This window comes from Rhipicephalus microplus, chromosome 6 (assembly GCF_043290135.1).
Source record: "Rhipicephalus microplus isolate Deutch F79 chromosome 6, USDA_Rmic, whole genome shotgun sequence".
NCBI lineage: Eukaryota > Metazoa > Arthropoda > Arachnida > Ixodida > Ixodidae > Rhipicephalus > Rhipicephalus microplus.
In genome coordinates, this window is record NC_134705.1 from 17,739,087 (window position 1) to 17,759,068 (window position 19,982).

Here is a 19,982-nt window from a genome sequence, read left to right on the forward strand (position 1 = left end):
CCACAACTTGAAACTTTGCAACTCGAAACTCTGCAACTGGAAACTCCGCAACTGGAAAATCCACAACTAGAAACTTCACAACTAGAGACTCCGCAACTAGAAACTCCACTACTAGAAACTCCATAACTAGAGACTGCACAACTGGAGACTTCGCATTTAGAAACTCCTCAGATAGAAACTACGCAACTAGAAACTCCACGACTAGAGAGTCCATAAGTAGAAACTCCACAGCTAGAATTTCAACAACTAGAAACCCCACAACTAGAAACTCCGCAACTAGGAACTCCGCAACTAGAAAATCTACAAATAGAAACTCGAAAACTCAAAACTCCAACTAGAAACTCTATAACTAGAAACTCCGCAATAAGAAACTCCACAACTAGAAACTCCACAACTAGAAACTCCACAACTAGAGACTGCACAACTGGAGACTTCACATTTAGAAACTCCTCAGTTAGAAACTACACAACTAGAACTGCACGACTAGAGAGTCCATAAGTAGAAACTCCACAGCTTGAATTTCAACAACTAGAAACCACACAACTAGAAACTCCGCAACTAGGAACTCCGCAACTAGAAAATCTACAACTAGAAACTCGAAAACTGAAAACTCCAGCTAGAAACTCCATAACTAGAAACTCCACAACTAGAAACTCCGCAACTAAAGCTCCACAACAAGAAACTCCACAACTTGAAACACCACAACTAGATACTCCACAACCACAAATTCCTCAACTAAAAACTCCACAACTAGAAACTCCGCAACTAGAAACTCCACAACTAGAAACTTCGCAACTAGAAACTTCACAGCTAGAAACTCCACAACCTGAGACTTCGCAATAAGAAACTCGGACATAGAAACTCAGGAACTTGAAACTCCACAGCTAGAAACTCCGCAACTAGAAACTCCACAACTAGAGACTCCGCAACTAGAAACTCCCCAACTTGAAACTCCACAGCTAGAATGTCCGCAACTAGAAACTCTGCAACTAAAAACTCCGCAACTAGAAACTCCACAGCTAGAAACTCCACAACTAGAAACTCCACAACTACAGACTCCACAACTACAGACTTCGCAACTAGAAACTCCACAACTAGAAACTCCACAACTAGAAACTCCACAACCAGAAACTCCACAAGTAGAAACTCCACAACTAGACACTCCGAAACCAGGAACTCTACAACTTCAAAATCCACAACGAGAAACTTCACAACTTGAAACTCCACAACTAGATACTCCACAACTATAAACTCCACTACTAGAAACTCCACAAGTAGAAACTCCACAACTTGAAACTTCGCAACTAGAAACTCCGCAACTAGAAACTCCGCGACTAGAAACTTCTCAACTAGAAACTCCACAGCTAGAAACTACACAAATAAAAACTCCACAACTAGAAACTCCACAACTTGAGACTTTGCAACTAGAAACTCGGCAACTAGAAACTCAACAACTAGAAACTCTACAGCTAGAAAGTCTGCAACTAGAAACTCCACAACTACAAAATCCACAACTACAGACTCAACAACTAGAAACTCCACAACTAGAAACTTCACAACCATGAACTCCGAATCTATAAACTCAACAACTAGAAACTCCGCAACTAAAACTCCACAACTAGAAACTCAACAACTTCAAACACGACAACTAGATACTCCACAACTACAAATTCCACAACTAGAAACTCCACAACTAGAAACTCTGCAACTAGAAACTCCGCAACTAGAATCTTCGCAACTAGAAACTTCACAGCTAAAAACTCCACAACTTGAGACTTCGCAACTGGAACCTCGGCAACTAGAAACTCAGGAACTGGAAACTCCACAGCTAGAAACTCCACAACTAGAAGCTCCACAACTTGAGACTTCGCAACTAGATACTCGGCAACTAGAAACTCAAGAACTGGAAACTCCATAGCTAGAAACTCCACAACTAGAAACTCCACAACTTGAAACACCACAACTAGATACTCCACAACTACAAGTTCCACAACTAGAAACTCCACAACTAGAAACTCTGCAACTACAGACTTCACAACTAGAAACTCCACAGCTAGAAAGTCCGCAACTAGAAACTCCGGAACTAGAAACTCTTCAACTAGAAACTCCACAGCTAGAAACTCCACAACTACAGACTCCGCAACTAGAAAACTCCGCAACTAGAAACTCCACAACTAGAAACTCTGCAACTAAAAACTCCACAACTAGAAACTTCGCAACTAGAAACTTCACAGCTAGAAACTCCACAGCTAGAAACTCCGCAACTAGAAACTCCACAACTTGAAACTTTGCAACTCGAAACTCTGCAACTGGAAACTCCGCAACTGGAAAATCCACAACTAGAAACTTCACAACTAGAGACTCCGCAACTAGAAACTCCACTACTAGAAACTCCATAACTAGAGACTGCACAACTGGAGACTTCGCATTTAGAAACTCCTCAGATAGAAACTACGCAACTAGAAACTCCACGACTAGAGAGTCCATAAGTAGAAACTCCACAGCTAGAATTTCAACAACTAGAAACCCCACAACTAGAAACTCCGCAACTAGGAACTCCGCAACTAGAAAATCTACAAATAGAAACTCGAAAACTCAAAACTCCAACTAGAAACTCTATAACTAGGAACTCCGCAATAAGAAACTCCACAACTAGAAACTCCACAACTAGAAACTCCACAACTAGAGACTGCACAACTGGAGACTTCACATTTAGAAACTCCTCAGATAGAAACTACACAACTAGAACTGCACGACTAGAGAGTCCATAAGTAGAAACTCCACAGCTAGAATTTCAACAACTAGAAACCGCACAACTAGAAACTCCGGAACTAGGAACTCCGCAACTAGAAAATCTACAACTAGAAACTCGAAAACTGAAAACTCCAGCTAGAAACTCCATAACTAGAAACTCCACAACTAGAAACTCCACAACTAGACACTTCGCAACTAGAAACTGCACAACTAGAGTCTCAACAACTAGATAACTTCGCAACTAGAAACTCCACAACTTGACACTCCACAACTAAAACTCCACAACTAGAAACTCCACAACTAGAAACTCCGCAACTAGAAACCCGACAACTACAAACTCCACAACAAGAAACTCCACACCTATAAATTCCACAACTTGAAACTTCACAACTGGAAGCTCCACAACTAGAAACTCCGCAACTAGAAACTCCGCAACTAGAAACTCCACAGCTAGAAAGTCCGCAACTAGAAACTCTGCAACAAGAAACTCTTCCACTAGAAACTCCACAGCTAGAAACTCCACAACTATAAACTCCACTACTAGAAACTCCACAACTACAGACTCCGCAACTAGAAAACTCCGCAACTAGAAACTCCACAACTAGGAACTCCACAACTAGAAACTCCACAAATAAATACTCCACAACTAGAAACTCCACAACTTGAGACTCTGCAACTAGAAACTCGGCAACTAGAAACTCAACAACTAGAAACTCCACAACTAGAAACTCCACAACAAGAAACTCCACAACTAGAAACTCCACAACTTGGAACACCACAACTAGATACTCCACAACTACAAATTACACAACTAGAAACTCCACAACTAGAAACTCTACAGCTAGAAAGTCCGCAACTAGATACTCCACAACTACAAATTCCACAACTAGAAACTCCACAACTAGAAACTCCGCAACTAGAAACTCCATAACTAGAAACTCCACAACATGAAACACCACAATTAGATACTCCACAACTACAAATTCAACAACTAGAAACTGCACAACTAGAAACTCCGCAACTAGAAACTCCGCAACTAGAAACTCCACAACTAGAGACTCCACAACTAGACACTCCGCAACTAGGAACTCTACAACTTCAAAATCCACAACGAGAAACTTCACAACTTCAAACTCCACATCTAGATACTCCACAACTATAAACTCCACAACTAGAAACTTCACAAGTAAAAACTCCACAACTTGAAACTCCGCAACTAGAAACTCTACAACTTCAAAATCCACAACGAGAAGTTCACTACTAGAAACTCCACAAGTAGATACTCCACAACTATAAACTCCACAACTAGAAACTCCACAAGTAGAAACTCCACAACTTGAAACTCCGCAACTAGAAACTCCGCAACTAGAAACTCCACAACTAAAACTCAACAACTAGAAACTCCATGACTAGAAACTCCACAAATAAAATTTCCACAACAAGAAACTCCACAACTTGAGACTTTGCAACTAGAAACTCGGCAACTAGAAACTCAAGAACTGGAAACTCCACAGCTAGAAACTCCACAACTAGAAACTCCACAACTTGAGACTTCGCAACTAGATACTCGGCAACTAGAAACTCAAGAACTGGAAACTCCATAGCTAGAAAATTCACAACTAGAAACTCCACAACTTGAAACACCACAACTAGATACTCCAGAACTACAAATTCCACAAATAGAAACTCCACAACTAGAAACTCCGCAACTGGAAACTCCGCAACTAGAAACTCCACAACTAGAGACTCCATAACTAGAAACTCCACAACTAGAAACTCCACAACTACAGACTCCACAACTACATACTCTACAACTAGAAACTCCACAGCTAGAAACTCCACAGCTAGAAAGTCCGCAACTAGAAACTCCGGAACTAGAAACTCTTCAACTAGAAACTCCACAGCTAGAAACTCCACAACTACAGACTCCGCAACTAGAAAACTCCGCAACTAGAAACTCCACAACTAGAAACTCTGCAACTAAAAACTCCACAACTAGAAACTTCGCAACTAGAAACTTCACAGCTAGAAACTCCACAGCTAGAAACTCCGCAACTAGAAACTCCACAACTTGAAACTTTGCAACTCGAAACTCTGCAACTGGAAACTCCGCAACTGGAAAATCCACAACTAGAAACTTCACAACTAGAGACTCCGCAACTAGAAACTCCACTACTAGAAACTCCATAACTAGAGACTGCACAACTGGACCCTTCGCATTTAGAAACTCCTCAGATAGAAACTACGCAGCTAGAAACTCCACGACTAGAGAGTCCATAGGTAGAAACTCCACAGCTAGAATTTCAACAACTAGAAACCCCACAACTAGAAACTCCGCAACTAGGAACTCCGCAACTAGAAAATCTACAAATAGAAACTCGAAAACTCAAAACTCCAACTAGAAACTCTATAACTAGGAACTCCGCAATAAGAAACTCCACAACTAGAAACTCCACAACTAGAAACTCCACAACTAGAGACTGCACAACTGGAGACTTCACATTTAGAAACTCCTCAGATAGAAACTACACAACTAGAACTGCACGACTAGAGAGTCCATAAGTAGAAACTCCACAGCTAGAATTTCAACAACTAGAAACCACACAACTAGAAACTCCGCAACTAGGAACTCCGCAACTAGAAAATCTACAACTAGAAACTCGAAAACTGAAAACTCCAGCTAGAAACTCCATAACTAGAAACTCCACAAATAGAAACTCCACAACTAGACACTTCGCAACTAGAAACTGCACAACTAGAGTCTCAACAACTAGAAAACTTCGCAACTAGAAACTCCACAACTAGACACTCCACAACTAAAACTCCACAACTAGAAACTCCTTGACTAGAAACTCCACAACTAGAAACTCCGCAACTAAAGCTCCACAACAAGAAACTCCACAACTTGAAACACCACAACTAGATACTCCACAACCACACATTCCTCAACTAAAAACTCCACAACTAGAAACTCTGCAACTAGAAACTCCACAACTAGAAACTTCGCAACTAGAAACTTCACAGCTAGAAACTCCACAACCTGAGACTTCGCAATAAGAAACTCGGACATAGAAACTCAGGAACTTGAAACTCCACAGCTAGAAACTCCGCAACTAGAAACTCCACAACTAGAGACTCCGCAACTAGAAACTCCCCAAATTGAAACTCCACAGCTAGAATGTCCGCAACTAGAAACTCTGCAACTAAAAACTCCACAACTAGAAACTCCAAAGCTAGAAACTCCACAACTAGAAACTCCACAACTACAGACTCCACAACTACAGACTTCGCAACTAGAAACTCCTCAACTAGAAACTCCACAACTAGAAACTCCACAACCAGAAACTCCACAAGTAGAAACTCCACAACTAGACACTCCGAAACCAGGAACTCTACACTTTCAAAATCCACAACGAGAAACTTCACAACTTGAAACTCCACAACTAGATACTCCACAACTATAAACTCCACAACTAGAAACTCCACAAGTAGAAACTCCACAACTTGAAACTTCACAACTAGAAACTCCGCAACTAGAAACTCCGCGACTAGAAACTTCTCAACTAGAAACTCCACAGCTAGAAACTCCACAAATAAAAACTCCACAACTAGAAACTCCACAACTTGAGACTTTGCAACTAGAAACACGGCAACTAGAAACTCAACAACTAGAAACTCTACAGCTAGAAAGTCTGCAACTAGAAACTCCACAACTACAAAATCCACAACTACAGACTCAACAACTAGAAACTCCACAACTAGAAACTTCACAACCATGAACTCCGAATCTATAAACTCAACAACTAGAAACTCCGCAACTAAAACTCCACAACTAGAAACTCAACAACTTGAAACACCAGAACTAGATACTCCACAACTACAAATTCCACAACTAGAAACTCCACAACTAGAAACTCTGCAACTAGAAACTCCGCAACTAGAATCTTCGCAACTAGAAACTTCACAGCTAGAAACTCCACAACTTGAGACTTCGCAACTAGAACCTCGGCAACTAGAAACTCAGGAACTGGAAACTCCACAGCTAGAAACTCCACAACTAGAAGCTCCACGACTTGAGACTTCGCAACTAGATACTCGGCAACTAGAAACTCAAGAACTGGAAACTCCATAGCTAGAAACTCCACAACTAGAAACTCCACAACTTGAAACACCACAACTAGATACTCCACAACTACAAATTCCACAACTAGAAACTCCACAACCAAAAACTCCGCAACTAGAAATTTCACAGCTAGAGACTCCACATTTAGAGAGTCCACAACTAAAAACGCCACAACTAGAAACTCCACAACTAGAAACTCCACAACTAGAAACTCCGCAACTAGAAACCCGACAACTAGAAACTCCACAACAAGAAACTCCACACCTATAAATTCCACAACTTGAAACTTCACAACTGGAAGCTCCACAACTAGAAACTCCGCAACTAGAAACTCCGCAACTAGAAACTCCACAGCTAGAAAGTCCGCAACTAGAAACTCTGCAACAAGAAACTCTTCCACTAGAAACTCCACAGCTAGAAACTCCACAACTATAAACTCCACAGCTAGAATTTCAACAACTAGAAACCCCACAACTAGAAACTCCGCAACTAGAAACTCCACAACTAGAGACTGCACAACTGGAGACTTCACATTTAGAAACTCCTCAGATAGAAACTACACAACTAGAACTGCACGACTAGAGAGTCCATAAGTAGAAACTCCACAGCTAGAATTTCAACAACTAGAAACCGCACAACTAGAAACTCCGGAACTAGGAACTCCGCAACTAGAAAATCTACAACTAGAAACTCGAAAACTGAAAACTCCAGCTAGAAACTCCATAACTAGAAACTCCACAACTAGAAACTCCACAACTAGACACTTCGCAACTAGAAACTGCACAACTAGAGTCTCAACAACTAGAAAACGTCGCAACTAGAAACTCCACAACTAGACACTCCACAACTAAAACTCCACAACTAGAAACTCCACAACTAGAAACTCCGCAACTAGAAACCCGACAACTACAAACTCCACAACAAGAAACTCCACACCTATAAATTCCACAACTTGAAACTTCACAACTGGAAGCTCCACAACTAGAAACTCCGAAACTAGAAACTCCGCAACTAGAAACTCCACAGCTAGAAAGTCCGCAACTAGAAACTCTGCAACAAGAAACTCTTCCACTAGAAACTCCACAGCTAGAAACTCCACAACTATAAACTCCACTACTAGAAACTCCACAACTACAGACTCCGCAACTAGAAAACTCCGCAACTAGAAACTCCACAACTAGGAACTCCACAACTAGAAACTCCACAAATAAATACTCCACAACTAGAAACTCCACAACTTGAGACTCTGCAACTAGAAACTCGGCAACTAGAAACTCAACAACTAGAAACTCCACAACTAGAAACTCCACAACAAGAAACTCCACAACTAGAAACTCCACAACTTGGAACACCACAACTAGATACTCCACAACTACAAATTACACAACTAGAAACTCCACAACTAGAAACTCTACAGCTAGAAAGTCCGCAACTAGATACTCCACAACTACAATTTCCACAACTAGAAACTCCACAACTAGAAACTCCGCAACTAGAAACTCCATAACTAGAAACTCCACAACATGAAACACCACAATTAGATACTCCACAACTACAAATTCAACAACTAGAAACTGCACAACTAGAAACTCCGCAACTAGAAACTCCGCAACTAGAAACTCCACAACTAGAGACTCCACAACTAGACACTCCGCAACTAGGAACTCTACAACTTCAAAATCCACAACGAGAAACTTCACAACTTCAAACTCCACATCTAGATACTCCACAACTATAAACTCCACAACTAGAAACTTCACAAGTAGAAACTCCACAACTTGAAACTCCGCAACTAGAAACTCCGCAACTAGAAGCTCCGCAACTTTAAAACTCCACAACTAGAGACTCCACAACCAAAACTCAACAACTAGAAACTCCATGACTAGAAACTCCACAAATAAAAACTCCACAACTAGAAACTCCACCACTTGAGACTTTGCAACTAGAAACTCGGCAACTAGAAACTCAACAACTAGAAACTCTACAGCTAGAAAGTCTGCAACTAGAAACTCCACAACTACAAAATCCACAACTACAGACTCAACAACTAGAAACTCCACAACTAGAAACTTCACAACCATGAACTCCGAATCTATAAACTCAACAACTAGAAACTCCGCAACTAAAACTCCACAACTAGAAACTCAACAACTTGAAACACCAGAACTAGATACTCCACAACTACAAATTCCACAACTAGAAACTCCACAACTAGAAACTCTGCAACTAGAAACTCCGCAACTAGAATCTTCGCAACTAGAAACTTCACAGCTAGAAACTCCACAACTTGAGACTTCGCAACTAGAACCTCGGCAACTAGAAACTCAGGAACTGGAAACTCCTCAGCTAGAAACTCCACAACTAGAAGCTCCACAACTTGAGACTTCGCAACTAGATACTCGGCAACTAGAAACTCAAGAACTGGAAACTCCATAGCTAGAAACTCCACAACTAGAAACTCCACAACTTGAAACTCCACAACTAGATACTCCACAACTACAAATTCCACAACTAGAAACTCAACAACTAGAAACTCTGCAACTACAGACTTCACAACTAGAAACTCCAAAACTAGAAACTCCACAACCAGAAACTCCGCAACTAGAAATTTCACAGCTAGAGACTCCACATTTAGAGAGTCCACAACTAAAAACGCCACAACTAGAAACTCCACAACTAGAAACTCCACAACTAGAAACTCCGCAACTAGAAACCCGACAACTAGAAACTCCACAACAAGAAACTCCACACCTATAAATTCCACAACTTGAAACTTCACAACTGGAAGCTCCACAACTAGAAACTCCGCAACTAGAAACTCCGCAACTAGAAACTCCACAGCTAGAAAGTCCGCAACTAGAAACTCTGCAACAAGAAACTCTTCCACTAGAAACTCCACAGCTAGAAACTCCACAACTATAAACTCCACAGCTAGAATTTCAACAACTAGAAACCCCACAACTAGAAACTCCGCAACTAGAAACTCCACAACTAGAGACTGCACAACTGGAGACTTCACATTTAGAAACTCCTCAGATAGAAACTACACAACTAGAACTGCACGACTAGAGAGTCCATAAGTAGAAACTCCACAGCTAGAATTTCAACAACTAGAAACCGCACAACTAGAAACTCCGGAACTAGGAACTCCGCAACTAGAAAATCTACAACTAGAAACTCGAAAACTGAAAACTCCAGCTAGAAACTCCATAACTAGAAACTCCACAACTAGAAACTCCACAACTAGACACTTCGCAACTAGAAACTGCACAACTAGAGTCTCAACAACTAGAAAACTTCGCAACTAGAAACTCCACAACTAGACACTCCACAACTAAAACTCCACAACTAGAAACTCCACAACTAGAAACTCCGCAACTAGAAACCCGACAACTACAAACTCCACAACAAGAAACTCCACACCTATAAATTCCACAACTTGAAACTTCACAACTGGAAGCTCCACAACTAGAAACTCCGAAACTAGAAACTCCGCAACTAGAAACTCCACAGCTAGAATGTCCGCAACTAGAAACTCTGCAACAAGAAACTCTTCCACTAGAAACTCCACAGCTAGAAACTCCACAACTATAAACTCCACTACTAGAAACTCCACAACTACAGACTCCGCAACTAGAAAACTCCGCAACTAGAAACTCCACAACTAGGAACTCCACAACTAGAAACTCCACAAATAAATACTCCACAACTAGAAACTCCACAACTTGAGACTCTGCAACTAGAAACTCGGCAACTAGAAACTCAACAACTAGAAACTCCACAACTAGAAACTCCACAACAAGAAACTCCACAACTAGAAACTCCACAACTTGGAACACCACAACTAGATACTCCACAACTACAAATTACACAACTAGAAACTCCACAACTAGAAACTCTACAGCTAGAAAGTCCGCAACTAGATACTCCACAACTACAATTTCCACAACTAGAAACTCCACAACTAGAAACTCCGCAACTAGAAACTCCATAACTAGAAACTCCACAACATGAAACACCACAATTAGATACTCCACAACTACAAATTCAACAACTAGAAACTGCACAACTAGAAACTCCGCAACTAGAAACTCCGCAACTAGAAACTCCAACACTAGAGACTCCACAACTAGACACTCCGCAACTAGGAACTCTACAACTTCAAAATCCACAACGAGAAACTTCACAACTTCAAACTCCACATCTAGATACTCCACAACTATAAACTCCACAACTAGAAACTTCACAAGTAGAAACTCCACAACTTGAAACTCCGCAACTAGAAACTCCGCAACTAGAAGCTCCGCAACTTGAAAACTCCACAACTAGAGACTCCACAACTAAAACTCAACAACTAGAAACTCCATGACTAGAAACTCCACAAATAAAAACTCCACAACTAGAAACTCCACCACTTGAGACTTTGCAACTAGAAACTCGGCAACTAGAAACTCAACAACTAGAAACTCCATAACTAGAAACTCCACAACTTGAAACTCCACAACTAGAAACTCCACAGCTTGAAACACCACAACTAGATATTCCACAACTCAAATTCCACAACTAGAAACTCCACAACTAGAAACTCTGCAACTAGAAACTCCACAACTAGAGACTCCACAACTACAAATTCCACAACTACAGACTCCACATTTACAGACTTCATAACTAGAAACTCCACAACTAGTAACTCCACAACCAGAAACTCCACAAGTAGAAACTCCACAACTAGACACTCCGCAACTAGGAACTCTACAACTTCAAAATCCACAACGAGAAGTTCACTACTAGAAACTCCACAAGTAGATACTCCACAACTATAAACTCCACAACTAGAACCTCCACAAGTAGAAACTCCACAACTTGAAACTCCGCAACTAGAAACTCCGCAACTAGAAAACTCCGCAACTACAAAGTCCGCAACTAGAAACCCCGCAACTAGAAACTCCACAGCTAGAAACTCCACAACTAGAAACTCCACAACTAGAGACTCCACAACTAAAACTCCACAACTAGAAACTCCATGACTAGAAACTCCACAAATAAAATTTCCACAACTAGAAACTCCACAACTAGAGACTTCGCAACTAGAAACTCGGCAACTAGAAACTCAACAACTAGAAACTCCACAACTAGAAACTCCACAACCAGAAACTCCACAACTAGAAACTCCACAACTTGGAACGCCACAACTAGATACTCCACAACTACAAATTACACAACTAGAAACTCCACAACTAGAAACTCTGCAACTAGAAACTCCACAACTAGAAACTCTACAGCTAGAAACTCCGCAACTAGAAACTCCACAACTAGAGACTCCATACTAGAAACTCCACAACTAGAAACTCCACAACTACAGACTCCACAACTACAGACTCCACAACTAGAAACTCCATAAACAGAAACTCCGCAACTAAAAACTCAACAACTAGAAACTCCGCAACTAAAAACTTCACAACTACAAACTCCACAACTTGAAACACCACAACTAGATACTCCACAACTACAAATTCCACAACTAGAAACTCCACAACTAGAAACTCTGCAACTAGAAACTGCGCAGCTAGAAACTTCGCAACTAGAAACTTCACAGCTAGAAACTCCACAACTTGAGACTTCGCAACTAGAAATTCGGCAACTAGAAACTCAAGAACTGGAAACTCCACAACTAGCAACTCCAACACTTTAGACTTCGCAACTATATACTCGGCAACTAGAAACTCAAAAACTGGAAACTCCATTGCTAGAAACTCCACAACTAGAAACTCCACAACTTGAAACACCACAACTAGATACTCCACAACTACAAATTCCACAAATAGAAACTGCACAACTAGAAACTCCGCAACTACAGACTTCACAACTAGAAACTCCACAACTAGAAACTCCACAACTAGAGACTGCACAACTGGAGACTTCGCATTTAGAAACTCCTCAGATGGAAACTACACAACTAACAACTCCACGACTAGAGAGTCCATAGGTAGAAACTCCACAGCTAGAATTTCAACAACTAGAAACCCCACAACTAAAAACTCCGCAACTAGGAACTCCACAACTAGAAAATCTACAACTAGAAACTCGAAAACTAAAACTCCAACTAGAAACTTCATAACTAGGCACTCCACAACTAGAAACTCCACAACTAGACACTTCGCAACTAGAAACTGCACAACTAGAGTCTCAACAACTAGAAAACTTCGCAACTAGAAACTCTACGACCAGACACTCCACAAATAGAAACTCCACAACTAGAAACTCCACAACTTGAGACTTTGAAACTAGAAACTCGGCAACTAGAAACTCAACAACTAGAAACTCCACAACTAGAAACTCCACAACTAGAAACTCCACAACCAGAAACTGCACAAATAGAGACTCTGCAACTACAAACTCCACAGCTAGAAACTCCGCAACTTGAGACTTCGCAACTAGACACTCGGCAACAAGAAACTCAAGAACTGGAAACTCCACAGCTAGAAACTCCACAACTAGAAACTCCGCAACATGAAACACCACAATTAGATACTCCACAACTACAAATTCCACAACCAGAAACTGCACAACTAGAAAACTCCGACACTAGAGACTCCGCAACTATAAACTCCCCAACTAGAGACTCCACAATTAGAAACTCCACAACTACAGACTCAACAACTTCAGACTTCACAACTAGAAACTCCACAACTAGAAACTCCACAACTAGAAACTCCACAACCAGAAACTCCACACCTATAAATTCCACAACTTGAAACTTCACAACTGGAAGCTCCACAACTAGAAACTCCGCAACTAGAAACTCCGCAACTAGAAACTCCACAGCTAGAAAGTCCGCAACTAGAAACTCTGCAACAAGAAACTCTTCCACTAGAAACTCCACAGCTAGAAACTCCACAACTATAAACTCCACTACTAGAAACTCCACAACTACAGACTCCGCAACTAGAAAACTCCGCAACTAGAAACTCCGCAACTAGGAACTCCACAACTAGAAACTCCACAAATAAATACTCCACAACTAGAAACTCCACAACTTGAGACTCTGCAACTAGAAACTCGGCAACTAGAAACTCAACAACTAGAAACTCCACAACTAGAAACTCCACAACAAGAAACTCCACAACTAGAAACTCCACAACTTGGAACACCACAACTAGATACTCCACAACTACAAATTACACAACTAGAAACTCCACAACTAGAAACTCTACAGCTAGAAAGTCCGCAACTTGAGACTTCGCAACTAGACACTCGGCAACAAGAAACTCAAGAACTGGAAACTCCACAGCTAGAAACTCCACAACTAGAAACTCCGCAACATGAAAAACCACAATTAGATACTCCACAACTACAAATTCCACAACTAGAAACTGCACAACTAGAAAACTCCGACACTAGAGACTCCGCAACTATAAACTCCCCAACTAGAGACTCCACAATTAGAAACTCCACAACTACAGACTCAACAACTTCAGACTTCACAACTAGAAACTCCACAACTAGAAACTCCACAACCAGAAACTCCACAAGTAGAAAGTCCACTATTAGACACTCCGCAACTGGGAACTCTACAACTTCAAAATCCACAACGAGAAACTTCACAACTTGAAACTCCCCAACTAGATACTCCACAACTATAAACTCCACAACTAGAAACTTCACAAGTAGAATTTCCACAACTTGAAACTCCGCAACTACAAACTCAGACACTAGAAAGCTCCGCAACTACAAACTCTGCAACTAGAAACTCCGCAACTAGAAACTCAACAGCTACAAACTTCACAACTAGAGACTCCGCAACTAGAAACTCCACTACTAGAAACTCCATAACTAGAGACTGCACAACTGGACCCTTCGCATTTAGAAACTCCTCAGATAGAAACTACGCAGCTAGAAACTCCACGACTAGAGAGTCCATAGGTAGAAACTCCACAGCTAGAATTTCAACAACTAGAAACCCCACAACTAGAAACTCCGCAACTAGGAACTCCGCAACTAGAAAATCTACAAATAGAAACTCGAAAACTCAAAACTCCAACTAGAAACTCTATAACTAGGAACTCCGCAATAAGAAACTCCACAACTAGAAACTCCACAACTAGAAACTCCACAACTAGAGACTGCACAACTGGAGACTTCACATTTAGAAACTCCTCAGATAGAAACTACACAACTAGAACTGCACGACTAGAGAGTCCATAAGTAGAAACTCCACAGCTAGAATTTCAACAACTAGAAACCACACAACTAGAAACTCCGCAACTAGGAACTCCGCAACTAGAAAATCTACAACTAGAAACTCGAAAACTGAAAACTCCAGCTAGAAACTCCATAACTAGAAACTCCACAAATAGAAACTCCACAACTAGACACTTCGCAACCAGAAACTGCACAACTAGAGTCTCAACAACTAGAAAACTTCGCAACTAGAAACTCCACAACTAGACACTCCACAACTAAAACTCCACAACTAGAAACTCCTTGACTAGAAACTCCACAACTAGAAACTCCGCAACTAAAGCTCCACAACAAGAAACTCCACAACTTGAAACACCACAACTAGATACTCCACAACCACACATTCCTCAACTAAAAACTCCACAACTAGAAACTCTGCAACTAGAAACTCCACAACTAGAAACTTCGCAACTAGAAACTTCACAGCTAGAAACTCCACAACCTGAGACTTCGCAATAAGAAACTCGGACATAGAAACTCAGGAACTTGAAACTCCACAGCTAGAAACTCCGCAACTAGAAACTCCACAACTAGAGACTCCGCAACTAGAAACTCCCCAAATTGAAACTCCACAGCTAGAATGTCCGCAACTAGAAACTCTGCAACTAAAAACTCCACAACTAGAAACTCCAAAGCTAGAAACTCCACAACTAGAAACTCCACAACTACAGACTCCACAACTACAGACTTCGCAACTAGAAACTCCTCAACTAGAAACTCCACAACTAGAAACTCCACAACCAGAAACTCCACAAGTAGAAACTCCACAACTAGACACTCCGAAACCAGGAACTCTACACTTTCAAAATCCACAACGAGAAACTTCACAACTTGAAACTCCACAACTAGATACTCCACAACTATAAACTCCACAACTAGAAACTCCACAAGTAGAAACTCCACAACTTGAAACTTCACAACTAGAAACTCCGCAACTAGAAACTCCGCGACTAGAAACTTCTCAACTAGAAACTCCACAGCTAGAAACTCCACAAATAAAAACTCCACAACTAGAAACTCCACAACTTGAGACTTTGCAACTAGAAACACGGCAACTAGAAACTCAACAACTAGAAACTCTACAGCTAGAAAGTCTGCAACTAGAAACTCCACAACTACAAAATCCACAACTACAGACTCAACAACTAGAAACTCCACAACTAGAAACTTCACAACCATGAACTCCGAATCTATAAACTCAACAACTAGAAACTCCGCAACTAAAACTCCACAACTAGAAACTCAACAACTTGAAACACCAGAACTAGATACTCCACAACTACAAATTCCACAACTAGAAACTCCACAACTAGAAACTCTGCAACTAGAAACTCCGCAACTAGAATCTTCGCAACTAGAAACTTCACAGCTAGAAACTCCACAACTTGAGACTTCGCAACTAGAACCTCGGCAACTAGAAACTCAAGAACTGGAAACTCCATAGCTAGAAACTCCACAACTAGAAACTCCACAACTTGAAACACCACAACTAGATACTCCACAACTACAAATTCCACAACTAGAAACTCCACAACCAGAAACTCCGCAACTAGAAATTTCACAGCTAGAGACTCCACATTTAGAGAGTCCACAACTAAAAACGCCACAACTAGAAACTCCACAACTAGAAACTCCACAACTAGAAACTCCGCAACTAGAAACCCGACAACTAGAAACTCCACAACAAGAAACTCCACACCTATAAATTCCACAACTTGAAACTTCACAACTGGAAGCTCCACAACTAGAAACTCCGCAACTAGAAACTCCGCAACTAGAAACTCCACAGCTAGAAAGTCCGCAACTAGAAACTCTGCAACAAGAAACTCTTCCACTAGAAACTCCACAGCTAGAAACTCCACAACTATAAACTCCACAGCTAGAATTTCAACAACTAGAAACCCCACAACTAGAAACTCCGCAACTAGAAACTCCACAACTAGAGACTGCACAACTGGAGACTTCACATTTAGAAACTCCTCAGATAGAAACTACACAACTAGAACTGCACGACTAGAGAGTCCATAAGTAGAAACTCCACAGCTAGAATTTCAACAACTAGAAACCGCACAACTAGAAACTCCGGAACTAGGAACTCCGCAACTAGAAAATCTACAACTAGAAACTCGAAAACTGAAAACTCCAGCTAGAAACTCCATAACTAGAAACTCCACAACTAGAAACTCCACAACTAGACACTTCGCAACTAGAAACTGCACAACTAGAGTCTCAACAACTAGAAAACTTCGCAACTAGAAACTCCACAACTAGACACTCCACAACTAAAACTCCACAACTAGAAACTCCACAACTAGAAACTGCGCAACTAGAAACCCGACAACTACAAACTCCACAACAAGAAACTCCACACCTATAAATTCCACAACTTGAAACTTCACAACTGGAAGCTCCACAACTAGAAACTCCGAAACTAGAAACTCCGCAACTAGAAACTCCACAGCTAGAAAGTCCGCAACTAGAAACTCTGCAACAAGAAACTCTTCCACTAGAAACTCCACAGCTAGAAACTCCACAACTATAAACTCCACTACTAGAAACTCCACAACTACAGACTCCGCAACTAGAAAACTCCGCAACTAGAAACTCCACAACTAGGAACTCCACAACTAGAAACTCCACAAATAAATACTCCACAACTAGAAACTCCACAACTTGAGACTCTGCAACTAGAAACTCGGCAACTAGAAACTCAACAACTAGAAACTCCACAACTAGAAACTCCACAACAAGAAACTCCACAACTAGAAACTCCACAACTTGGAACACCACAACTAGATACTCCACAACTACAAATTACACAACTAGAAACTCCACAACTAGAAACTCTACAGCTAGAAAGTCCGCAACTAGATACTCCACAACTACAATTTCCACAACTAGAAACTCCACAACTAGAAACTCCGCAACTAGAAACTCCATAACTAGAAACTCCACAACATGAAACACCACAATTAGATACTCCACAACTACAAATTCAACAACTAGAAACTGCACAACTAGAAACTCCGCAACTAGAAACTCCGCAACTAGAAACTCCACAACTAGAGACTCCACAACTAGACACTCCGCAACTAGGAACTCTACAACTTCAAAATCCACAACGAGAAACTTCACAACTTCAAACTCCACATCTAGATACTCCACAACTATAAACTCCACAACTAGAAACTTCACAAGTAGAAACTCCACAACTTGAAACTCCGCAACTAGAAACTCCGCAACTAGAAGCTCCGCAACTTTAAAACTCCACAACTAGAGACTCCACAACCAAAACTCAACAACTAGAAACTCCATGACTAGAAACTCCACAAATAAAAACTCCACAACTAGAAACTCCACCACTTGAGACTTTGCAACTAGAAACTCGGCAACTAGAAACTCAACAACTAGAAACTCTACAGCTAGAAAGTCTGCAACTAGAAACTCCACAACTACAAAATCCACAACTACAGACTCAACAACTAGAAACTCCACAACTAGAAACTTCACAACCATGAACTCCGAATCTATAAACTCAACAACTAGAAACTCCGCAACTAAAACTCCACAACTAGAAACTCAACAACTTGAAACACCAGAACTAGATACTCCACAACTACAAATTCCACAACTAGAAACTCCACAACTAGAAACTCTGCAACTAGAAACTCCGCAACTAGAATCTTCGCAACTAGAAACTTCACAGCTAGAAACTCCACAACTTGAGACTTCGCAACTAGAACCTCGGCAACTAGAAACTCAGGAACTGGAAACTCCTCAGCTAGAAACTCCACAACTAGAAGCTCCACAACTTGAGACTTCGCAACTAGATACTCGGCAACTAGAAACTCAAGAACTGGAAACTCCATAGCTAGAAACTCCACAACTAGAAACTCCACAACTTGAAACTCCACAACTAGATACTCCACAACTACAAATTCCACAACTAGAAACTCAACAACTAGAAACTCTGCAACTACAGACTTCACAACTAGAAACTCCAAAACTAGAAACTCCACAACCAGAAACTCCGCAACTAGAAATTTCACAGCTAGAGACTCCACATTTAGAGAGTCCACAACTAAAAACGCCACAACTAGAAACTCCACAACTAGAAACTCCACAACTAGAAACTCCGCAACTAGAAACCCGACAACTAGAAACTCCACAACAAGAAACTCCACACCTATAAATTCCACAACTTGAAACTTCACAACTGGAAGCTCCACAACTAGAAACTCCGCAACTAGAAACTCCGCAACTAGAAACTCCACAGCTAGAAAGTCCGCAACTAGAAACTCTGCAACAAGAAACTCTTCCACTAGAAACTCCACAGCTAGAAACTCCACAACTATAAACTCCACAGCTAGAATTTCAACAACTAGAAACCCCACAACTAGAAACTCCGCAACTAGAAACTCCACAACTAGAGACTGCACAACTGGAGACTTCACATTTAGAAACTCCTCAGATAGAAACTACACAACTAGAACTGCACGACTAGAGAGTCCATAAGTAGAAACTCCACAGCTAGAATTTCAACAACTAGAAACCGCACAACTAGAAACTCCGGAACTAGGAACTCCGCAACTAGAAAATCTACAACTAGAAACTCGAAAACTGAAAACTCCAGCTAGAAACTCCATAACTAGAAACTCCACAACTAGAAACTCCACAACTAGACACTTCGCAACTAGAAACTGCACAACTAGAGTCTCAACAACTAGAAAACTTCGCAACTAGAAACTCCACAACTAGACACTCCACAACTAAAACTCCACAACTAGAAACTCCACAACTAGAAACTGCGCAACTAGAAACCCGACAACTACAAACTCCACAACAAGAAACTCCACACCTATAA